The sequence below is a fragment of the Bos grunniens genome, chromosome 25 (assembly GCF_055505025.1).
Source record: "Bos grunniens cultivar Pamir isolate PY7600 chromosome 25, Bosgru_T2T1.0, whole genome shotgun sequence".
In the NCBI taxonomy this organism is placed as follows: Eukaryota; Metazoa; Chordata; class Mammalia; order Artiodactyla; family Bovidae; genus Bos; species Bos grunniens.
The window spans coordinates 1,125,297-1,150,661 of NC_141189.1; the positions used below are offsets into that span (position 1 = coordinate 1,125,297).

Sequence of the window (25,365 nt, forward strand, 5' to 3'; positions counted from 1 at the left end):
TCAGTTAAAAACTTTTTTTAATTTTACTTCTCTGACCAGGATCCCCCCAATTTTCCATTTCTTAAATCACTACTGGGGCTTCCCTGGTGATTCAGTAGCTATGACTCCATGCTCCCAGTGCAAGGGCCCGGGTTCGATCCCCGGTCAGAAAACTAGATCCCACATGCCACAGTGAGGATCCCAGTTGCCACAACTCAGACCCAGTGTGGCCAAATAATTAAATATTTGTTTAAAACCTATTGATTAATTTATCACTGACAGTTGATAGCATTCCTGTATCAACAGTGTTCTTGGTTTTTAACTGCTGCTCTGATCTGAGCCGCCTCCAGTCCCTCCAGCCTCGGGATCCCTGGCCTGAAATCCACAAGAACTCAGGGCACAGTCCAGGGCCAACAGCAGCAACGATGCAAAGCCACCCTTTCGTCTCCCCCGTGTTGGTTCCTGAGGGGGTTCTGAGTCACTGGCGACCAGCCTGGCTTCCCATGATGCAGCATTCCTTCCCAGGCTGGCCCCTCGGCTGGCCCCAAATCGCCACCTGAAATATTAAAGCTGCCTGTACCCTGGCAGCTCCGTTCTGAAGACGGGGTGGAGTGTGTGTGGCGGCTGGCTGCTCCGCTTGTTCATTATTTGAATCCATGCATATTGGCTGGGACTGCAACGCTGTTTCTTTAATCCACAAACATTAGCCTGAAATTGAGAGGGACCCAGTTTCCCACTGCAGCCTAGAGGAAAAGGAGGGTTCTCCTTTGTTCTGGTTGCCATGCCTCAGGGAGGTCTGTGCCTCACCCTTTAGTCTAGGGGGTGTTCAGGCCACCCAGCCAGGGGTCTGATGAAGACTCGGTCAAACAGCATGCTTTGCTGGGTGCTGTTGTGGGCGGAGCATATGATTTGAGTTTGTAAGCTTCAGGGAGAGTGAAAACGTGCACACTAAACCATAGAAAGAGGGCTTCCCTGGTGGCCCAGTGGTGAAGAAGCCGCCTGGCAATGCAGGAGACACGGGTTCGATCCCTGATCCGGGAAGATCCCACAAACCGCAGAGCAGCTAAGCCCGTGAGCCTGTGCTCTGGAGCCCGGGAACCACAACTTCTGAGGCTGGTGTGCCCCAGAGCCCCTGCTCTGCGACAAGAGAAGCCCGTGCAGCAGAGAAGACCCAGCACAGCCAAAAGTGAAAACATAATTTTTTTTAAAGGAGTCCAACCCAGAGCAGCGCCTGGGCAGAGAGTGAACGACACAAAGCCAGTGACCTGGCTGGGAATCCTCCAGGGGAGCACGTCCCTGGCTGGAGCCGTCCCAGGAGCTGCCATGGGAGCCGGCGGGCTGGGGCAGGCCTTGGAGAGGGCCGCAGGACGCTGATGAAGGTGCAGAGAAGGGGGAGGTCACTGCTGCGGATGCACGTGGGCGGCGGGAGAGTGGGGGACCCTCCCAGGGAGCCCCTCCTCTCAGGCAACACTCCTGGGGCAGAGCTCAGCCACGCCAGCGGTCAGTGGCCGCTGCCTGCGGGTCCGTGTGCCCCGGTGTCACAGGGCGTGAGGGGAAGCTTTCATGGTCTGGGATCTGAAGGAAGGTCCCAGCCCTCAAGGTCCTCCCCAGATGGACTCGGGTTCAAACCCCGTGCCACTTACACTCGCAGACTTTGTCCTTCGAGGTCAGGGATCGTCCTGCCTATTGCTGACGGCCAAGCCCGCACCGAGCCGAATTGCGTCGATGTGGCCATTTCATGACGCTGTGACGCGGTTGGGAGTTCTGCCAGAGGGGGAGAAGCCATGAGGCTCGGGCGAGCGCGTGTGCTCGGGAGGCGGAGGGGAAGCAGGTGCGGACCCCCTGGGCAGCAGCCCCTGCCAGCCCCAAGCCCCAGAAGCACCAGCAAACCCCAGACATTCCTTTGGAAAGAGCTCCTGTGCTTCTCTGCCAGCAGCTGAAGCTGTAAACACACACTGATCGTAGCGGTTAATTGCCAGGCCATTCCTCCATCGTCAGGGCAGGTGATGGGCCTCCAGACAGGCCCGCGGGCCCCATAGCTGCCACGGACCCTCCTCTGAGGTGCCGCTGGGGGCCTGTGTCAGTGGCTCGGGCAGTGGTGCCGAGGCTCTGCTGCTGGAAAGGCGAACCCCACCAGGAACACGTGTGCAGCCCCTTCCGGAGGTCAGCGGGCAGCCTCTCTGAGGAGGCATGGGGTCGGGGCCCCGTGGGGAGCGGATGCCTCCGGCTCAGTGGCGGGAGGGAGCCCGTGCCGGCGGCCCCACGTGCCCCACCTCGAGCCCCCGGCCGCCAAGCCGCTCTGCTCCTAGAGGTGGATGCCACCTGGGGGGACCGTGTGTGACCTGCGTCTGAGCCCTCCTCCCGCGGCCTGCCCATGTGCCTCTGCATAGATCTTGACCTGACCCTCCAGTCTCCTTCCCGGCCCCTAAGAGCACGGCCACGTCACTGACTTCTGCCCGGGGCCACTGTCCTTCACCCCGTGGATGACGGCGACCCCAAAGACAGCTATGGTGTCTGAGGCTCCAGCCACGGGGAGCTCTGCCCACCTTTCCAGACCACCCATGGTCCCCCAAAGCTTACCACGGTTAGGGGTTGTCTTTTTAAATTACAAATTTCATTTTCCAACACAGTTTTAGGCTCCCCCTCCCCTGGTACAATTTCCCCGATTATTACCATCTGGCCTTGGCAAGGTGGATTTGCTACAATTGATGATCCAATATCTATACACCAGTATTCACTAAGACCCATAGTTTATGTTCAAGCTCTCTCCCTGTGTGGCTCGGTTCTGTGGGTTTTAACAAAGAGGACAACCTCTTGTGTCCACCAGTGCGTTATCATTCCGAGCTGCTTCACTGCCCAGAAGCCCTGTGCTCACCTGTTCGTCCTTCCTGCCAAGCACTGTTTCAGGGTCTCCATGGCTCTGCCTTCTCCGGAGGGCCATGGAGTTGGAGTCACATGGTCTGTAGCCTTTTCAGACTGGCTTCTCCCCTCAGCGACGTGCATTCAGGGCTCCTCCAGTCTGACGGCTCATTACTTCTCAGCGTTGAATGACATTCCACTGTTTGCATGGACCACGGTTTGCTTCTCCATCCCCTGCTGAAGGATGCCTGGGTTACTTTCGGGTTTTGCAGTAACGACTAGAGCGGCTGTGAATGCTCACGTGCAGGCGTCCGTGTGGGCAGGTGTTGTCCGTTCCGGTGGGTCGAGTGGTGGGTGTACATTTGCTTCTGTGGGGAGACCACCCGCCCCTTCCCCCAGCACGGCTGCCGCTCCTGCTGCTCCCTGTCGTCCCCAGGGTCTGGTGCTGCCCGTGTAGATCTCCGCCTTCCTGAGAGGTGTGCAGGGGTATCTCGTGGTCGTTTGAGCTTTCACTTCCCTAAACGTGTGCCGTGAGCGTCTCGTCACACACTCACTTGCCGCAGGCGTGTCTGCGTGGTGAAGTCCGCTCAGATCTCCCACCTGGCTTTAAGTTGGGCTCGCTGCCTTCCGGTTGCTCTTTAGGAATCCTGCGTGGGTGCAAGTTCTCCATCATCATTACTGTTTACTCCTGGCTGTGCGGGGCTGCTCCCTTGTGAAGCGCGGGCTCCAGGGCACAGGGCTCAGTGGCTGTGGTGCACGGGCTTAGTTGCTCCAAGGCATGTGGGATCCCCCAGACTGGGGGCTGAACCCACGTCCCCTTCATTGGCAGGTGGGTTCTTTACCACTGAGCTACCAGGGAAGCCTTTGCATGCAAATTCCTTATCAGACGATACTGCTTCCTGAACATCTTCTCCTGGCCTGTGACTTGTCTTTTCATCCCTTTAGTATGTTTTTTACAGAGCTGCTGCTGCTGCTGCTAAGTCACTTCAGTCGTGTACGACTCTGTGCGACCCCATAGACGGCAACCCACCAGGCTCCCCCGTCCCTGGGATTCTCCAGGCAAGAACACTGGAGTGGGTTGCCATTTCCTTCTGCGTTTTTTACAGAGCACGTGTTTTTAATTTTAATAAAGCCCAATGTATCAATATTTTCATTCATAGGTCAGGTTTTTGGTGTTGTATTTAAACGTCATCGCCAACAAAAATAGACATAGATAAACAGAACAGAGAGCCCAGAAATAACTCACCTTTGGGCAATTAATCTTCGACAAAAGAGACAAGAATATACAATGGAGAAAAGATAGTCTCTTCAGCAAGCAGTGTTAGGAAAGCTTGACAGCTACATTATCAATGAAGTTAGAACACACCCTCTCTCCATACATAAAAATAAACTCGAAATGGCTTAAAGATCTAAATATAAGACACGACGTCACAAAACTCCTGGAAGAGAATACACGTAAACACCTGTGGACATGAAACCAGAGTAGTGTTTCCTCAGATCAGCCTCCCGGGGCACAAGAAACAAGAGCAGGGGTGCCCTGGGGGTCCAGTAGCTGAGACTCTGCCCTTCCACTGCACGAGGCTCGGGTTCAATCCCTGGTCCGGAACTAAGATCTCCCAAACCACGACGTGGCCGAAAAAGGAAGAAGAAAGAAAAGTCCACAAACAACAAGCGCTGAGAGGGTGTAGAGAAAAGGGAGCCTCCTACACGCCGATGGGCCTGCACCTGCTGCGGCCACTCTGGAGAACAGTATGAAGTGTCCCTAAAAGCTAAGACTAGAGCCACCCTATGATCCAGCAGCTCCTGTCCTGGGCGTCTGTCAGGAGAAAAGCCATAACTGGAAAGGGCACACACACCCGTGCTCATAGCAGCCTTACTCACAACGGCCAAGACGCAGAAGCAGCCTCAATGTCCACAGTCAGTACAGGTGGAAGGATAAAGAAGACGTGGTGTACACACATATGCGTTCCTCAGCCACATACAAGAGTGAAATAATGCCCCTTGCAGCAACACAGAGGACCTAGAGATTATCACACTAAGCGAACTAAGTCAGAATGAGAAAGACAAATGTATGGTATTGCTCATATGCGGAATCCAAAAAAAACACCACAAATGACTTTATTTACAAAACAGACACAGACACACGGACACAGCACACAGACACGGCTCCCAGAGGCGCGACGAGGCCGGGGGAGAGTCACACACGCACGCGCGGCCACACGCAGACGGACAGACAGCGCGCACTCGCCGTGCACACACACACACGCGGCCATACGCAAACAGACAGACAGCGAGCGCTCGCCGTGCACACACGCACGCGCGGCCATACGCAGACAGACAGACAGCGAGCGCTCGCCGTGCACACACACACGTGCGGCCACACGCAGACAGACAGACAGCGCGCGCTCGCCGTGCAGCGCGGGCAGCCACAGTCCGCGCCTGATGATAAAACAACGGGAGAGAGTCTGGAGCTGTGCGCCTGAACGCAACACAGCATTGTGAATCCACTCTGCTTAAAATACAGTAACCCCCCATCATCACCAGACCAGAGTCACTAGATTTTTCTCTTCTATTCTAGAAGTTTCTAGTGTTGCATTTTACAATTACGTGCTTTTAAGTGCTGATTGACTTTGCTCATTTTGTGAAAGGCATAAAGCCTATGCCTAGATTCTTATTTTTTTTTAATGTGGATATCCAACTGTTCCAGCTGCATTTGTTGAGAAGACCATTCCCACCATTAAATTGCCTTCACTCCTTTGTCAAAGGCCAGCTGACTATACTTGTCTGGGGCTGTTTTGGGTGCTTGTTCTGCTCCATTGCCCTATTTGTCTAATGTTGCTAATGCCATCCTGTCATGATTACTGGAGCTTTGCAGTGAGTCTTGAAGGCAGACAGCATTAAGAACTGGAACAGCTGTCTCGCTGGACACGCCGGGGATGCTCAGAGTTCAACCCACGACCTTCAGTGCAAGGTCTTCATCACCACCCACACTGCAGGTCATCTGGCTCCAAAGGACCATTTTCTTTTTAAAATCTGTATTTATTTGGCTGAGCTGGGCTTCCCAGGTGGCGCTAGTGGTAAAGAACCCATCCGTCAATGCAGAGGACATAGGAGATGCAGTTTTGATCTCTGGGTCCGCAAGATCCCTTGGAAAAGGGAAAGGCAACCCACTCCAATATTCCTGCCTGGAGAATCCCATGGACAGAGGAGCCTGGTGGGCTACAGTCCGCGGGGTCACGAAGAGTTGGACAGGACACGACTGAAGCGACACAGCATGCATGGGTCTTTGTTGTGGCATGTGGAATTGCGATCTAGTTACCTGGCCAGGGGTTGAACCCAGGCCCCCTACATTGTGAACTCAGAGTCTCAGACACTGGTTTACAGGTGAGGCTGGAGCCTGTGTGGTTCGCCCAGACCACCTGCTGTTAGAAGAACTTTAAAGACAATAACAAAATGTGAACACCCTTACCTGCACCGTGAAGGGTGTAGCAGTGGAGAACTGAGAAGTAATTTTTACTTAAAAATATTAAACTAGCAATTAGGGTAGGAATTGTGATTTCTTGCCCAAGGAGAGAAAGTGAAAGGGAGGAGAAAATACAGAAGAGTTACCCAAAGGGCTCTCTGCTGCTAAGCTGGTCTCGGGACCTCTGTTTGCAAGGATACCTTCTTGCCTGGCATTCAGTTAGACTTGATCGTACTGTCAATAATCAAACTGTCAGGAAAAGATTAGAATTGCTTAATCAAGTAAGGACAAAGGCTAGGAGTTGAACTGTCCATATGTCAATAGAAATAGAAGCAAGGATTAGAAATTAGTGGATGGCTTAAACTGGTATTTTTAGAATCCCACTTGAGAGGGATAAGGATTCTAAAAACAGGAAAATGGTAAATGCTTTGTAAGTCAGTAAAGGCTCACAGCCAGTTTCATGTCCTTTGTAAAGAAACTGTTACGTATGACTTGGGAGGATTTAGCTGTGAAATTGCTTGAGAGCCGGAATTTGATCTGAGACAGGCAGCCTAGATTTATGGGAGGAGACACGCCCGCAGTTGTGATGGAGATTTTAAAAGATGTTGTACTCACAGCAGAAGATGAGGCTGCTTTGTGCAGCCTGCCTCTGTGAAGAATCTGGTAATGCTCTGTTTAAAGATTTATTCTGAAGGTGAGAAGTGGGAAAAGACACGAGAAGCAATATCGAGTCTCCAGAACCCAGCGTCTTCATGCGGATGCTCACGCCTGCCTCACTGGCGGCAAAGTCGAGACGACTCGTTCATTGTCCCCCTCGCCGCGCACGGAGCCTCGCCTGGAGCAGGGCCTTGCTCGTGGATTAATAGGTGCACAGGCTGACGGATGACCTCCGTGTCACCAACACCTGTTTAAGCAGGAAGTCTAAGCAGTGAGGAATGAGTCCTACGTGTTGCTAAAACCAGCCTCCTTCCCCTTCCTTTTTTATTTTTTATCACTGGCTGTGCTGAGTCTTCATTGCTGGCATGGGCTCTCTCGAGTTGCGGCGAGCAGGGGCTACTCACTAGTTTACAGGTGAGGCTGTTTACAGGTGAGGCTGCACCGCTTGGGCTTCTCATCGCGTTGGCTTTTCTTGTCGCGAAGAACCGGCTCTCGGGTGCATGGGCTTCAGTACTTGTGGGTCCCGGGCCCTGGGGCACAGGCTCAGGAGCTGTGGCGCATGGGCTTAGCTGCTCCGCGGCATGTGGCATCTTCCCGGATCAGAGGTCAAACTCGTGTCTCCTGCATTGGCAGGCGCATTCTTTACCACTGAGCCACCAGGGAGGCCCCCTTCCCCTTCCTCTTCACTGGAAAGAGCAAGCGTCTCTTCCCGTGAAGGGAGCCAGCTCCAGAGCCCCTGGGGAGGCCTCTCCCTGAGGACGAGATGGCTGGTGAATGCCCCCTGAGCAGACAGAGGCGCTGATGGGCAATGGGAGGCGTGATCAAAGGCGCAAAGAGAAAAGGAAAAAACAGACCAATTGGACTTCACAAAAATTAACAAAATTTTGTGCACCAAAAGACAGGATCAGCAAACTAAAAAGGCAACTCAGAGAATGGGAGAAATGTTTGCAAACCATGTATCTGATAAGGGATTAATATCTGAGATATATAGAGGACTAAAACTCAACAAGAAAAAAAACAAACGACCTGATTTTAGAATGGGCAAAGGACCTGAATAGACATTTCTCTAAAGAAAATATACGAGTGGCCCATAGTGCATGAAAAGATGCTCGAATCACTCATCATTAAGGCGACACAAACGGAAACTACAGTGAGCTCACACCTCACGCCTGTCAGAATGGTTACTATTTCCAGAGGAAAAAGAATGGGACTTCCCTCGTGGCCCAGTGGTTAGGACTCAGGGCCTTCATTGCTGGCTCCTGGGTTTGAGCCTTGGTCAGAAATTAAGATCCTGCAAGCTGCAGATAAAAAAAAAAAAAAAGATGCTGTGTGCTGCAACGAACATCCAAGACCCCGAGTGCCACCACCAAGAGCTGTGCCGCCAAATACTAAACACACACTTCTGTGTGCCGCGTGCCAAGTCGCGTCACTCGTGTCCGTTTTTCTTTAACTATAAACTAATAAAATTTAAAATAAAAATTTAAAAACAGCTCAGTTGAAATACGTCACATGCCATGCAATCCACCTGTTTAAAGTGTGTAATTTAAAATGTGTAACTCAATGATTTTTAGTATATTCACAAGGTTGTACAACTGTCACCACTAATTCCATAACACCTTATTATTTCAAAAAGAAACCCCCTCCCATGGAGGACCGACCACATCCTCCAGCCCTGGGCAGCCATGGTCCAGGTAACTGGAGTCACACAGCGCAGTCATGCAGCCCTTTGGCTTCTTTGATGAGGCGGCGTGTTGCCCACGTTCCCCCACGTAGCTCCTGCCCGTACTTTCCTTCTTCCGCACGTTGCCGTCTTTTACCCAGCTCGGCTCAACTCTCACCTCCCCGGGTACTTTTCAGACTTAAAAGCGCCAAAATCCGGGGGTCCCATGCAGGACTACGTTGCTGTTGCAGACACCGACACTGGCGGGCTGCTGGCGCCCCGCCCTCTCAATAAACCACAGGGACTAAACGCCTTACTCCCTTAGACACACATCCCTCGTTTCCGTTTACTAAGGATGCTGCTCCCCTTGACTTGCTCCTGGACGACGCCGGGGACCCCTGCACGTCGCGCCTGTCTCACTCCTGCCACCTTGTGGTCAGAGGGAGGCATGACACCAATTTGAACAGGACCCGACCCAAGAAGCCAAGTCGGGTCAGGCTCTGTTCTGCGGTAAGCACAGGACTTTCTTTGCCTCTTCGCCAGAGCGTGGCCGACCCCCTGTCGCTGAGGGTATCTCAAGGCCCAGAGCTGGGCTTTCTACGCACTTGGGTCACATACAGACCAGGCTAGTCATCGGACACACCCACCTGCGGTTTACAATCAGAGCTGCCAGCGCCCCATTTCGGCCTGGAGAATAAGAATCTCCCGGGTTGCGATTGTGTTTTAAGAATCCCAGGGTAAAGACCATCGCGCTGACCGGGAACCCCAGCTCACATCTGTTGTGCCTGCTCCTGCCTGCCCAGCACGTGTGAATACACTAGGGTGGGAGTGGACGAGTGAGTGGCTGAATACAGTAAAGGCCTTTATCAAGCTGTTCTTTAAATTGGCATGAAATGCACATACCAACGGAGAAGGCAATGGCACCCCACTCCAGTACTCTTGCCTGGAAAATCCCATGGACGGAGGAGCCTGGTGGGCTGCAGTCCATGGGGTCTCTGAGGGTCAGACACGACTGAGCGACTTCACTTTCACTTTTCACTTTCATGCATTGGAGAAGGAAATGGCAACCTACTCCAGTGTTCTTGCCTGGAGAATCCCAGGGACGGGGGAGCCTGGTGGGCTGCCGTCTATGGGGTCACACAGAGTCGGACACGACTGAAGTGACTTAGCAGTAGCAGCAGCAGCACATACCAAAATCAACATTTTAAGGAGAGCAATTCGGGGCTTTTAGCACACTCACAATGGTACGCACCCACCACTTTTACCTGGCGGCTCCAAAACATTTCCGTCACCCCAAAAGGAGACCCCCACCATTCCAGGCACTCCCCATTGCACCCCCCCCATCCCACCCGCAGCCCCTGGCACTTCCTTCTGCCTCTTGATTCGCCTGTTCTGGACGTTGGTCAGAGATGGAATCCCACACCGAGTGTCCCTCCACCGGGCTTCTCTCACCGAGCGCCGTGTTTCTGAGGTTCGCAGGCCCCGCAGCTGTCTCAGCGCTTCGCCCCTTTCCGTGGAGGAGCCGTGTTCCACTCTGTGGATGAGCCTCATGAGTCTACCGGTCCGTCGGTGGCTGGGACCACTTTGCACGCAGACTCTTCTTCACAGTTGGCTGATGGGGGACTTGCCACCCGCTCTGCACTTTGCACAATGGACTTGGGGGCGCACCCGAGGGGCCCCTCCTCGCGACACTGTGTCTTCGAGACCGGGTGGGGCTGCCTTGTCGTCCGTACTGGGTCCCCCGTGCCAGCCCTCTGCAGCCCCGGCCCGGTCGTGAGGTGCTGCTCTGGCCGCACCCTTCTTGGCTATTCTCTCACCCGTGCGGGCATGATGGGTGGGTGCCCCGAGCCGCGCGATCTCGGACTCGCGGGGAGCAGGTGCAGGTCCGTGCAGATGTGAACTCTCCTTGTAGTTGCAGAAGTCGCCGCCAAGGTCGTGAGGAGCCCTCGGAGCACGACCTTCATCTCCGGCTCCCTCCTGCCACCCACCGGCGTGGTGCCCTTTGCCGAGGTGACCCCTCGAGGGCAGTGTTATCAGCCTGGAACCCCCACAGCCCTGCAGGCAGGGGGCTTACTCTGCCTGCTGTCCTCAGCCCCACACAGCCGGCCAGCTGGGCAGGAGGCCCCAGAGCCAGCAGCAGGCCCGGCAGATACACAGGAGCCCTGGGCCGGGGCAGAGGCAGTCCAGGTCTCGGGGCTGGGGTCGCGGGTGGGTGAGCCAGTCAGGTGGGGCAGGAACAAGATGGAGGGACCAGATGCTTGGGGGGCCATCAGAGACCCCAGGGCGGGGCCCCGAGTCCTCGGGGAGACGCTGGTGCTCCCGTGGGCCTGCGGTCCCTTCAGCCTGCTGTGGCACTGCCTCGACCCTGTCTGTGGTCAGGTGCCCTGACCTTCAGAGGTCAGCCGGCGCTCCTGCTGTGTCTGGTTGCCTCCTCGGAGACCCTCCTTTTTCCTCTGACACTTTATGTTTCAGTCTGTAATTTCCTTCTTTAGAATCACCTTCCCCAAATTAAGTCACCCAAATTCCCGAGTAAGCTGAAAAGCCATTTTTCTTGCAAATCTTATATGGAGATAATTTAATATAAGGCATAAACTAATAAACTAAAGACCATATATTAGAGCAGTAGCACAGTAAAAATCAAGCCACTGTAAGAGACAGATGAACAGTGTTTTAGCCAAGGGAAAAAGAAAACGAAGTAGAAACAAGATGTAAGTTATATTCTGTGCATAAATAACTTTAAAGAGAAATAGTAAAGATGACTTCTGTAACTTTAATGTATTTGGGGAGACATTATTTAATTGCAGTAAAATAAGAGGTGGGAAGTCTGGCTAAGGTTTTGCAGGATCAGGATTATGTGAGTTTCCTGAGATGAGAGGAGGGTGAGTATTGTTTTATAGGATATTTAAGATTCTGGAAGTGAAAGTATGAGTCGCTTCAGCCACATCCAACTCTTTGCGACCCCGTGGACTGCAGCCCACCAGGCTCCTCTGTCCATGGGCTTCTCCAGGCAAGAATACTGGAGTGGGTTGCCATTTCCTCCTCCAGGGGATCTTCCTGACCCAGGGACTGAACCCATATCTCCTGCATTGCAAGTGGATTCTTCAGTATCTGAGCCTCCAGAAAGATACACAAAATTTCTCTTCATTTGAGTGCCACCGACTTCAGCTGGCAATGGCACCCCACTCCAGTACTCTTGCCTGGAAAATCCCATGGATGGAGAAGCCTGGTAGGCTGCAGACCATGGGGTCTCGAAGAGTCAGACACGACTAAGTGACTTCACTTTCACTTTTCACTTTCTTGCTTTGGAGAAGGAAATGGCAACCCACTCCAGTGTTCTTGCCTGGAGAATCCCAGGGATGGGGGAGCCTGGTGGGCTGCCGTCTATGGGGTCGCACAGAGTCGGACACGACTGAAGCGACTTAGCAGCAGCAGCAGTAGTAGACTTCAGCTGGGCAAGTATCCTAGCTCTGAGAGGCGGTCAGTAGCCTTTAACACTCCTTTCAAATCTCATCACAGAATTCAGCAGTAAACACCAGCACACGTTGCGGCACAGCAGCTCCGCTGCGTCTCCAGAGAATTAAACCAAGTGAGAGAAGAGCCGGTCCCAAAGGCTATACATCGCCTGAGTCCATTTACAGGGCATTCTTGAAATGGAAAATTACGGCGATGAGGGACAGATGCGCGCTGCCAGGCAGGAGGGATGATGGGAGGGAGGTGGCGTCGTGTAAGAGGGGGTCCCCGTCGGGCTGACTGTGGTGGTGACACGGGGGCCAGCACACGGGGTGAAGCCCAGGGCTCTGAACCTCTGCACACGCCAGGAACACGTGAGGGGACACAGCCGGGCAAGAGGCCCATGCCCACAGCACATCGATGCCGAACCCTCCTTCCGTGCAGCCCTCCTGGGCCCCGTGGGGTCAGCTGTCCCAGGTAAGACAGGGATGGGACGCACCACCAGCTCCACTCCTGGTGCACGCGGCGGGGCTCCCTAGGACACCGCTGCCCCTCGTGTGGCAGGAGACAACAGGTGCTCTTCACGATGGGGGGTGCGCTAAGTGCAACATTCCGGGTTTTTACATTCAATTTTTAAAACTTCATTTGTTTGGCTGCGCTGGGTCTTCGTTGCAGCATGCAGGATCTGTTGCTCCATGCAGACCTGCTGCTGCAGCGCATGCACGGACTCTCGTGGACTCCATGGTTGTGGCGGGCTGGCTTAGTGGCTCCGTGGCACCTGGGATCACAGGTCCCCCAACAGGGATCAAAGCCGTATCTCCTGCATCGCAAAGCGGATTCTGAACCACTGGACCACCGGTGAAGTCCTTGCATATTCCGTTGATCCCCCATTTCCCAGTTATCATCACGTTATGAATACTGCTTCGTGCCCAAGCTAGGAAGAATGTATGTAATTGATGGTGTCATGCATGTGGCTGCACCCAGCCACCCCCGCCGCTCAGCCATCTGGGTTTTTGCCCCTCGATTTCAGAACTAAGCACTCCTGGGGGCATCACCAGAGTGAGTCCTGCTCAGAGACTTCCTTTTCTAAGAGGTACAGGGTTAGGCAGGAAAATCGCCCAAGGCATCTGCTTGCTTCCCAAGCACAGGACTGAACTCGCCATGAGTAAGCTGGACCCCTCCTCCTTCTGGGCTCGGTTTTGTGTGGTGAAGCTGGGGGTCTGCGGTGGAGGAAGGCCTTGCGTCTGAACTGCATCTGCTTTGGAAAGGTGGTTCTTCACTGTCTCGGCATGCGTGTCTCACCCAACGCCTGAGAGTCTGCCCAAGACTAGGTGTTGCTCCCAACTGTCAGGAGAGGCCATGGGCCTTGCGGTGGGCCACACCAGCCACACTCTCCCACCTGGACCCCAAGGACGCGCACAAAGCACATCATGGCTGAGGGGGGACCATTTTTACCTCACGAATATGCTACTTTGGGTAAACATCTGGGAGAAAATGCCTTCAGTTCCGTCTAGGAAGGCACAGGATAAATCTTACTTTACAGAAGGGTAGCAAGACCCCTATTTCTTCCTCTTCTGCGCAAAAGAAGTGGGTTAGAGTGTTTGCCAGAGCTGCTTCTGGTCCTGGGGGGCCTGGACTGGCCTTCTGAGCCCTCACCCATCCACGGGAGGAGTGGCCTGCTGGCTGGCTGTTCTTTGTGAGCCAGGAGGAACACCAAACATCCTGCTTCCAAATCGGAGGCAGGAAGAGAAGTCAGCGGGTTGAACAGGTGCAATATGAGTTTTCCCGAGTGGCTGCACCCCATCCTGCTGCCCATGGGGGTGAGACCCTGAGACGTCGACCCTGCCGGGCTCTGCCAAGTTCCACGGCTCTGCCTGCAGGTCAGCTTGAGCACAGACTTGTGAACTTTGTGTCCAGCTAAAACATGGTTTCGTTAAGTACAGAAAACCATATGCATATAAGATAGGAGTTTCTCTGCCTGTAAAACTGTTCCAGGTACCAGAGGGAATAAAACATACTGGTGTTCAACAAAATCACCAGGACTCCCACAGGCTCTGATATTCACCAGACAGTGGCTGCCTGCCCTGCCTCCCTGCCCAGTGATGCAGGGGGTGAGCCTTCTGGGAAGGACGGATTCTTCCATGACCATCAGAAGTGCATCTCACGGTGGGGTCAACCTTGATTGACTGAAGTCGCTCAGTCGTGTCTGACTCTTTGCGACCCCATGGACTGTAGCCCACCAGGCTCCTCTGTCCATGGGATTTTCCAGGCAGTAGTACTGGAGTGGGTGCCATTTAGTTCCAGGGATTTTCCAGGCAGTAGTACTGGAGTGGGTGCCATTTAGTTCCAGACAAAGTTGGGAAGGTTGCCTCCCGTGGTCCCGCCCCTTGGGCATCAGTAACTGAATAGCCAGCTGCTAGAATTCTCCATCTTCCTCCTGAAAGCTGCCCCTTCCCATTCTTAATCGTCTTAGTCAATGGCAGCCCATTCCCCCACCTGCTCTGGCCAATACCCTGGAGACATCAATGCCTCAATTTTTCCCACCAACCTCCAATTCTATCCATCAGCATGTCCTACTGACACTATCCCAGACCCGCTGGCCACTCTCCATCTCTGTTGCCATGGTAACACCCTAGCCCAGGCCACCATCCTCTCTCCCAAGCCGCCTAACTGGACCTCCTGCTGTACTTAGTAAACCAGAAAGGAGAGCATGTCACTTGCCTGTTTAAAACTTTCAAGTGATTTTACATCAGTCCGGGTCTAAGCAAACAGACCCAACTTCAGGTATGAATAACCAGGGGATTTAAGGTAGGGAGTTGACTGCACAGAGGTGAGGCAACCTGGAGGCAATGCAGCTAACATCACCGGAATCCACGCGGCTCTACACCAGAGGGACGAGGCCGGGGCAGGGGGACGCTGCGGTCAGTGCAAACTCCCTGCTGTGGCCACATCAGCCTGGGGACATGGAGCAGTGCCCGGCGCACTGGCACTCGGTAAATGCTGGTCTACGGGATGAACGGATGAGGGAGGGAATCGGCCTTCCCACTGGGCACCCCCTTCCAGACTCCCTCATCCATTCTGGAGGCGCCGGTGGCAGCACTGGCCTTTCCCTGGGCAGTGGCCGCCCCCGCTGGGACCTCTGCCGGGGCAAGTGCAGCCTCCACATCAGAGCCTGGCCTCCCGTGTCAGACGTGCTCGGACTCAAGTCCTGCCTCTGCCCCTGCCCACACTGCTTCTGCATCCCTGTCAGTAGGGGGACCCTAATACAGACAGCTGCCTGGTAGGGTGGGTGAGGGTCCCCAGCGGGCCCAGTCTCAGGGCCGTGCAGAAGCAGGGGTGGGGGGCGCCTCTCCAGAGGACACCCCAGCCCGCGATGCTCTGGGGACAGCTCCTTAGAGGTGGGCAGCGTGTTTCCGAGCCTGGCCATAGGGTGGCACTGCTCGCCAGCCGTTGGCCTGGGCGGCTCTGCTCCGCCTGGATGCAAGCCCTCCTCTGCCAAGGGTGGCTCTGCCCAGGGCGGTCAGCAGAGGCTTTCACACAGCGCACACTGTCGTGGGCTGCCCACAGAAGGGGGACTTCTTCCAGGAGCTGGACAGGAGATCCTCTGGCTGTCTTTGCTGATGTGGATTTTGGAAACTTGGGAAGGGTGAGACGAGGTTCCAGACAAAGCTCCCTGCGGAGGACGGGTGGCACACGGGCCTGCCACCTGGACGGCCAGCTCCCCACACCTCTTGCCAGCCCTGCAGACACAGGGTCGGAGCACCCTGACTCTGGAACTTAGGAGTTCAGCCTGGGTACCCAGTCTTTGTAAACTACATTCTGGGATGAAATCTTGATTGTGGAACTGTTGACACACGTGTAGTAACTATCCCTTCTATTAAAGTCACTCACTGCCTCTCCCGAGCTTCAAGCCCCTCACCCCCACCAGCCTCCACGAGCCCTAGCAGTCTGACTGGTTGGCACTGGGGTAGAGCGCCCGCCTGAGGAGTCCGGTCCAGAACCGCACCTGGGGGTCGGAGCAGGGGCAGCCCTGACGCCAGTCCTCCAACGGCTTGGTAGACCCAGAGGTCCCGTCCCCACAAGGAACTGCTTCCCTGCCTGCCACCCCACCCCGCCTCTGCAGGCTGTCCCTTGTGTTTGTTACCAAACTGTGGCCCACCTTGCTCCGAGGCTGCCCCTCCTGGGCTGGTATGTGTGTGTGTGTCCCGGGCTTAGTTGCTCTGCAACGTGGGGTACCCTTAGCTCTCTGACCAGGGACTGAAGCTGCCGTGCGTTCCCTGAGGAAGAAGGATTCCTAACCACTGGACCACCAGGGAGGTCCTGGGATCCCTTCCCTAAAATGCTGAGTTTCATGTGATCAAATACGGTTCTAATCCTCAAGCCAACAGGCAGCTGTCCAACGAACTATCAGAGGAGCTGCTCTCAGATCCCTGGTGAAAAACACAGGGAAGCCCTCATGTCTTGCAAAGAAGAGCAGACACTTAAACGGCTAAAATTCCCATGCACTGAGACTCCTTTCACGATGTGGCAGCACTATATGGCAAACAGCTTGCTTCATCTGACAAGTCAGATCTGCAGCCAGCTCGGACGGAGTTAGAAACCCCGAACTTTCTTATACAAACCTCAGCAGCAAAGGCTGCCCGCTGGCCTAAGTCAGACACGTGGCTACCCGCGGGCAGGACACTTCGGCAGCTCCGCGTTCCTCGGTCTGGGGTGGGCTTCCTGAGGGTGGGAAATGCTCGCTGGTAAAACGGCCGGCAAGCCCAGCTCCAGCAGGAATGGGTGGTGAGATGAGCACAGAAATCCTAGGGATGCGGAGGATTACGGTCCCCATAAATATTTATGGAGCAACAGCAGCTTCTTAGGCGGCGTGCACAGGACATCTGCCACCGAGGCCGAAACACAGTCTGGATATTTCCATGCGTCAACTCAAATAATGTGCTGCTTTTTTACAAAGTGAAATTGTAGCTTTAAAGTGAAGTTTTGGTCAAGGGGCTTACTTCCTTCTAAATTCCTCATCTACCAAAACTGCTTGCCTCCAAGTTCTCAGAAGCAGCTCCCCGCCCCCGGATTCTGACCCCTTGCTGTCTCCTGCCAAGAGACCACCCCAGTGTCCCCCCACCCTGTCCTGGGGAGGGTGTGGGGTGTCCACCCCAGCTCCTCCTCGGCCTGCAGCCCCGGGCGGGCGGGCTTCTGGCTGGCGGCTCGCCCGCCTGCCCCAGAGTCCCTGTGAGGAGCCCGGCCCGCCTCCTGTTGTTTTGGGTTGTTGTCCCCACAGCGCTCCCGTACACATGGCACGTGGAAGCAATTAAAACGGAGCTGCGGAGCCGCCAGTCCCCCAGGGCTGTGAGCTGCCAGGCTCCCCGCCCGGGGAGGCACCCATGCTCTCCGGAGTCAGTCTGCGTTGTTACTTTTCAAGGCTGGATTTCAACATCAGCTGACAAAAAACAGGAGCGCTTCTGTGCGAAGATGAAGCAGATCTGCAGCTGCTGCCGGCAGAGGCTACGTTTGCCACCTCCCGTCTGGAAACTGCCGTGGGCTGTGGGCATGTCCACACTGCCGCCAAGGCCACGCACGGGAGACCTCGGGGCATGAAGGTCGTGAGGGCGTGTGCTTCGGCCTGTCCGCCCACGTGTCACTGGAGGAGACACCGCGTGGCACGCGGACTCCATGGGCACTCACAGCAGCTGACATGCTGTGGCCGCCACCTCCACGGCCATCAGGACACGTGTGCAGGCGTGGCTGCTAGGCGGGCTCTGGGCCCAGAAGGTAACAAGTTCTGGTCTCCTTTGCCAAAATGATATGTGTGCGTGATCAGTCACATCTGATTCTTTGCGACCCCATGGACTACAACCTGCCAGGCTTCTCTGTCCATGGGATTCTCCAGGCAAGAACACTGGAGTGGGCAGCCATTCTCTTCTTCAAGAGATCTTCCCGACCCAGGGATTGAACCTGAGTCTCCTGCATTGGCAGGCGGGTTCCTTAGCACTGAGCCAGCAGGGGAGTCCCCCAAAAGCATGCAAAACAGAACAGGGATCCCTAGTTTTCTTTCTCTCAGCCCTGATGGGAAAAGAACCAAACTTCCTAAGCGTGAGTTTGTGGAACGAGGCGGGGGACAGTTTACATCATCACTTGTCAAATGGCCTCCGTTTACTGACAGTCGACTTGATAAGCTCCTGCATATGGTTAATTACTATGTGAACTGGACATACCTGTGCAGAAGGGGTTACACCCCAGGAAGGAGCCAGAGTCTACCCAACCTAAAGCGGGCAGCGATTCACTCCGAGTATGAAGGCATATTCTTCACCATCACGGGGGTGGAGGGGCCTGAGTATGTGAGTTACAGCAGCACAAGAGCAGATGCGCGGAAAACGCTGCCAAGTTCAGACCTCAGCGACGAGTATCAACTCTTCATGACAGTGCAGAGCGGAGGGGAGAGAGCAGAGGATGAAACTTCAATAGCGATTTAGGCTCACTGAACGATGGCACCTCGACTTCAGTGTTCAGGACTAGGCAAGTAACTTGCTCTGAACTTCCCAGTAACACTTCACTTTACTTCCAAACTGAAGTAAATGGCATCAGGCCGGCCAGAGGCCAAGGGGTGGTTAGTAGTCACACCCAGAGCAGGGGCTCTGCTGTTCCTGCTTCTCACCCCAGCCTTCGTGGCCAGGACGGCTCGACAAATGGTCTGGAGACAACACATGGGAGTTTCACTCCCAACCCGGCAGCCATTGGGTCATGTGTGTGTGAGAGAGAGAGACAGAGAGAATGACATCCTGGCTGAGCAAGTCAGAGGACCATGAGTCTCCTCCTAACTCTGCTGCGAAAAAAAGACAGAAGCTGCTTGCAGGCAGGGAGCAAGGTGTTTCTCTGGGTGGTGTGATGAGCTCGGGATTTATTTCTACAGGCTCAAATGTAGCCAGGGCTGTCATGAACTCCGAGGTGGCATCGGGCTCAGCTGGGCTGGGTGGGAGCCCCGGGGCTCCCTCCCTCTGGCCTGTGCTCACTGGAAGAGATGATTTGCAGCATCAATTAGAGGACAGCATGGAAGCAGAGGCACTCAGCCACGCACTTTGATTTCAGGAGATAAGGCGGTCTCTGCGCCGAAAGGCAGTACCTTTGTTTTAAATATGCCCACATACAGAGGTAGAGACAAATGTATGGACAACAAGCGGGGAAGAGGGCGTGGGACGGATGGGGAGGCTGGGCCTCAGGTGTACACACTATTGACGGAATCTGCCTCCGATGCAGGAGACGCAGGAAATGTGAATTTGACCCCTGGGTCGGGAAGATCCCCATGGAGGAGGGCGTAACAACCCACTCCAGTATTCTTGCTAGGAAAACCCCATGGTCAGAGGAGCCTGGCGGGCTGCAGTCCACAGGGTTGTAAGGAGCTGGAAAGACCGAAGCTACTGAACACAGCACACACACCAGGCGACTGATGAGCTGCCACGCCGCACACGGAGCTCGGTCAGCGCTCCGTGACGACCCGCGCGGGGAGACGGTCCCAAAGGGCGGGTCACTCTGCTGTACACCTGAAACTAACACAGCGTTCAGCAACTCTACTCCAATAAAGACTAATAAAAAATTGGGGGCTTCCCTCGGGGCTCAGACGGTAAAACATGTGCCTGTAATGCGGGAGACCCGGGTTCGATCCCTGGGTCGGGAAGATCCTCTGGAGAAGGAAATGGCAACCCACTCCAGTACTCTTGCCTGGAAAATCCCATGGACGGAGGAGCCTAGTGGGCTGCAGTCCATGGGGTCACAAAAGAGTCGGACACGACTGAGCGACTTCGCTTCGCTTCATGTGCCCAGAGATTTCTCTATCACTTGAGCACTTGGAAGAGAATTTGGGTATTTGGGTATTCGTAGCATTTACAGCAATGGCACCCCACCCCAGTACTCTTGCCTGGAAAATCCCATGGGCAGAGGAGCCTAGTAGGCTGCAGTCCATGGGGTTGAGAAGAGTCGGACACGACTGAGTGACTTCACTTTCACTTTCCACTTTCACGCATTGGAGAAGGAAATGGCAACCCACTCCAGTGCCCTTGCCTGAAGAATCCCAGGGACGGGGGAGCCTGGTGGGCTGCCGGCTCTGGGGTCGCACAGAGTTGGACACGACTGAAGTGACTTAGCAGCAGCAGCAGCATTTACAGCATTAGACACAGCTCACCTGTCCTGCTATCAACTCTAAGTGTCTTATGTTTCTCTAAACCAATGTTTTCAGCTTAATTTAAATTGAGACGAGATATCACTACTACAGGGGCAGCAGAGGATGAGACAGTTTGATAGAATCAGCGACTCAATGGACATGAATCTGAGCAAACTCTGGGGGATAGTGAAGGACAGGGAAGCCTGGCATGCTGCAATCCTTGGGGTCACAGGGTCAGACACGACAGCGACTGAACGACAAATCACTACTATAAAATTACACTTCAGGCTTTGCGGCGTTCTCCATTTCTAACACACTTGCATTAACAAAGTAAAATTAATCAGAATCTTCATCCTCCTTTTGACTGAGCCAGGACCCAAAACTGCATGCCCTGAGATGCGGTGTCTGTGCTACCTGTGACCAGCACCCAGAACCGGTTTTCATCTTGTGTTTAAACCCGACGAGCCCTTTGTTATTTTATGTTGCGCAGTCGGGGCAGTTTACCGAGGTTCGCTCCGGTCTGCCTTTTAGAGAAACCCCACTGGGGCGTCTTGCACGCCGCTCTCCCCCCCCCCCCCGGCCTCCTCACTTCCTCAGCAGCTCGTTCAGCCAGGCTCCGACGCCGCTCTCCCCCCCGGCCTCCTCACTTCCTCAGCAGCTCGTTCAGCCAGGCTCCGTGCACACGTCTTTTTGTCGTTATTTCACCTACGATGGCTCAGGAGGAGTGAACAGTCCCGCACTGAGGGCCACGTTCTCCCAGCGTTTTGAAGATGTCGTTCCGTCGGACCTTGGACTCCATCCTGCAGTTGAGAAGCCTGCTGTCTACACCACTCGTCTGCAGGAAAGCTGGTTTCCCCTGCTCGCCCCCTGTAAGATTGACCCCCTGCCTTTGGTAACCGTGATTTCGCAGCAGAGATTGGGATACAGACTTCTTTTTAAGTATCCTACTTGGGATGTAAGTCTTGTGAACACACGAAGGTATTTCCTTCATCGCTTCTGTGAAATCCGCAGGCGCTCCCTCTGTTCCACTCCCCACCCTCTCCTGGGAGGCCTGTCGGGTGGGTGGGGGTCACCTAGGTGGCCTCCATTCTTTATCTTTTCCATGCAATCCTGTCACCAGCCTCCTGGTCCCTCTGCCCTCCTCCCGCCCTCCTGGGCTCCATTTGGGCTCCACGCACAGAAATCACTGGAACTTCGTTTCTACTCCCAGTTCCCTCTGTTCCTTTGCTGCTCTCAGAACACCTCACTCATCACAGAGGCACAGTAAACACTTGGGGGTCTGAGTTTTCAGAAACATCAGGAACAAACACCCAGAATTCTGAAAGAAAAAAAAGGTTTCCCCCGGGAACCTCATAAAACAAACAGAGTCCCGTTTATAGACTCTCTCTTAGACGTCCTGTGTTCTCCTGGCGGGAGCCCCACCTCGTTCAGGCCTGGCCTCGTTTATTTCGGTCCCACACACACGAGCTTATTTTGATCAGTGCACTAACGCTCCCACACTCTGACAGGTGAGTCGTCATCACCCCAGCTCCCTAGTGGTCACCAGCGTCCATCACCTCCTGCGAGAAGGTGGACCTCGCTGCCCATGGGCTCGGGTCTGTTCTCTGCGATCAGTTCTCTGGCAGTTGAGCCTCTCAGGATGGTGACCTCCAGAGAAAAAATCTTCATGAGCAATGTGTGAACACCCTTCCTAAACCCCATGCTCCCCTCTAAGCGGGACGGCAGGCTGTCCTCGGCCTCTGCATGTGTCCGGGGTGGGACCCCGGCTTCCAGCTTCCACACCAGCCGGCAGGCCCCTCCTCTGCGGCTTTGTCTGCGGCCAGAGGGGGGCTTCTGTCCCAGCTGTGGGAACGCGCCCAGAGCTGGGAGAAGCTGCTCTACATAGCACTCCCAGGAAGCCCCCACCTTCACTGGGTTTGGATTTCCATGAGTCTGGACACCTCTCACGTCCAGATGGTCTAATTAGGCAACACGCTGGCTTTCAAAGCACTGGGAGCGTCAGCTCTGAGCCTCCCAGCCCTTCGTCCTGAAGATTCCAGTCGGAACAGAGGGTGGCCAGTGGAGGGCAGGTCAAGGACTGAGAACCAAGCCTCGGTCCAGACAGAAGTCCATTTGTCCCTGGGCTTCCTCCTCCGAAGGAAACGACCCCAGAGTGTTCCTGGGATAACGCTGAGGGTGGGGAGGTCAGGGGAGGGGAGTGGGAATCCTTGCTGGCTGGCCGGATGCCAGAGTGAAGCCCAAACACCTGGGCACCAGATGTGCCTTGGGCTTGAGGCCCACTTTTGACCGGCGGCTGCACTTTCCACCCAGAGCTGAGCTGCTGGGCCGGGATGCTGAGGACGGGCGCCGGAAGCCAGCACCTTCCTGCCATCCCCCTTTTCTCCCACCTCAAGGCTGCGGCTCCCGGCTCGCCTGCTGACCACGGCGGACTTCAGCCTGGACGCCCAACACTGGAGCTTGGTGCTCGTTGCGCTGACTCACCTCCTGTTTCTGTGGAATTTCGCTGGAGGGAGACGCGCTGCTGAGTGTACTAGGAAGGTGGGCCGCGCCACAGCCGCGTAGACGTGAGGCGAGAAGCCACCGGTGGGCCACGCTGCCCTGACCACGGCCACTTCCGGACAGCCAGGCGTGCGCGGTAGTGTCTGCTGTGCTGGAGCTGCCAGGCCAGGGCGACACAGAATGTGAAGGCCACCGCAGCTCTGCTCTGGCTCAGGGAGCGGCTGGCTCCGTGCAAGCGGGGCAGGTTCTGCCCTCCTCCTGGCGGGGTCCGTGCCTGGCTGCCCCCTCCTGGGGTAACAGGCTTGGAGGAAAGGCAGCCTGAGCTCGTGCCTGCTATTTTGCCTTCGCTGGCGCTGGGCATGTCCCCTCATCTCTGTCTGTGAGGATGACAGACAGCAACCCAGGCTTTCCAGGACCCAGGGCATTGGGAAAGCAAGGTCCAGCACACTCCCTCGCTGTCCTCACCTCCGGGGTCCCCGGGGCCTGTCCCCTTGCAGGGGTTTTCTCTCTGGTTGAAGTGTTGGAAGATTTTAATGTACTTCAGTTTAAAATGAGCAAGTTTAGGGTGGAAAATGGACGTGGCTGACAGTAATGTCCATACTCTGCCAGAAAGCACCGCAGGGGCCTGGCGCCCCCCGGGACGTGCGTGTCAGGAGAGTGGAGGCACACTTGGCCCACAGGAGTCTCCCAACTCCTCCCTGAAGGAGCTCCACAGGCGAGCAGCCCGCCAAGGCAGGCGGCTGCTGTTCCCATCATCCCCCTGGCACATCATGCCCACGGCCCTGACCTGGGACGGGGAGGAGCTAATTCACTATGTACAAGCAAGAGAGCAGAAAACACAGAGAGTGACCACCTGACCCAGCAGCTCCACTCCCAGCTCTGCACCCAAAGAACGGAAAACCAGGCCACAGACACACACACACACCCACACGCTCACAGCAGCTGTGCACAGAACCGTCAGAGGTGCAAAGAAATGTCCACAGCAGGTGAGGGACAAACGGGCTAGCCGTACACACACTGGGCGGTGACTCGGCCAGAAAAAGGAGCACAGCCCTGACACACGGCCACGAGCCCTGAAAACACGATGCTCCGTGAAAGAAATCAAAAATACAGGGCTGCATGGTGAGCGATTCCGTTATGTGAAACACCCAGAACAGGCCAATCCAGAGACAGAAAGATCAGCGGCCGCCAGGGGCTGGGAGAAGGGCAACCGAGAGTGACCACTAATGGGCCCAGGGCTCCTTGGGGACGAGGAAAGAGGTCTGGGCAGAGGTGGTGGTTGCAGGACATTGTGACGGTATTAACCATGTTTGCTGTAAGATGGTGAATTTCATATTATGTAAATTTCACCTTGAGAAAGCCACTGCAGGGACTTCCCTGGTGGCCAGCGGTTAAGACTCCAAACTTTCAATGCAGAGTGCATGAGTTTGATCCCTGGTCGGGGAACTAAGATCCCACATGCCAAGTATCAGGGCCAAAAAAATCAAAGAAACCACTTCACAGAATTATGCATCTACTCCAAAGACAAAACAATTCCCCCACTATGTGAAAGAGCAGATCTGTGTGTCTCTCTGTGAGATCACCTCAGACAGAACAAAGCAGAACTTCGCCTGAACCCCCCAGATGAAGATAACCTACCTGGCAAGCTGCCTGTCGACCGTAAACTTCTTCCTGGTCTGAACCAGCGGCGTCTCTCTCGCCCAACTGCTCTTTTTCTGACTTGGCTTGTTTCACATTTGAAGTAACTTGGGATCAGCTCTAATATTTTTTGCTTTAAAAAGTAGTAAAAATTAATTAATCTACAACTGTACTGATAGCAAAAGTTAATAGAAATTTTAATAAAAATACCACCTCAATAAGCTTCCCTATTGTTCTAATAAATGAAATAGTAGTTTAGAACTGTAGATAAAAAAATTAATAAAACAGCGGAGACTTGGGACCACGAAGCTCAAATAACGGGACGCAGCCTCTGCTCAGCCCCTCCAGTCAGAGCGCTGAGGGGCGCCCTCCACGTGCAGCTCTCGTTTCGTGCTGCGTATTGGAAATGTTCCCCAACGTTTAACGAATGTGCCTTGTTTGGTGGCTTATTTTGAATTATTCAGAGACGTTTACCCAATACCAAAGAGGCTTGGTGGCAACTTTAGCAGCCGAGCGTCCACACTGTGGTGATATATTCACAGAGAAAGTAGGCAGGGAGAGTTCTTTAGGAAAACCCAGACTCTCAGCCACGAGCATCAGGAAAACTGGGTTCTAAATGCCCGGGAGGCCAAGTCTCTGCGTGGTTTCCTAGGAGGTAGGAAAGGGTGTTTGACCACTTTTTCTTTCCAGCACTGTGACCGGAACTTAAGGGTGGGGGAAACCACTGACCCCAGGGAAACAAAAACAGGCCTCATTTTCCGGGACAGGGGCCTCTGGGTGCAAAATCAAACGGGAATGTTTCTACTGGGGTGGAATGTTTTAAAAGGTGAGGAAGAGTGGAAATGAAAGCTGTAGGGAAGAGGAAAACCTTTGTCAGTTGGTTTTAATGGAGACAGCTTTTCCTTGCTAAATGCCAGCACCAGAACTTAAGTGAATTTAAATGATTAAACATAGGGGTGTTCGCTGTGCTGAGCACACAGAGAGGAGTGGTGTCACCTCAAGGCCCAC

The 25,365-nt window shown here is 54.5% G+C and overlaps 1 long non-coding RNA gene across 3 annotated transcripts in view; it reads right to left on the bottom strand.

The window, feature by feature from the left end:
• The window catches only part of LOC147344669 (uncharacterized), a 27,604-nt gene continuing 2,239 nt past the window's right edge, over positions 1-25,365 (bottom strand). Inside the window, exons 3-5 of one of the 3 annotated variants that reach the window (XR_015155047.1) lie at positions 24,358-24,490; positions 1,623-1,743; positions 1-687 (exon numbers count right to left, since the gene is read on the bottom strand). This is a non-coding gene — a long non-coding RNA (uncharacterized LOC147344669). Of the gene's footprint in view, positions 688-1,166; positions 1,350-1,622; positions 1,744-18,126; positions 18,478-24,357; positions 24,491-25,365 lie in introns of those variants that run through there. The other 2 variants (XR_015155046.1, XR_015155048.1) reach the window with 2 other exon arrangements.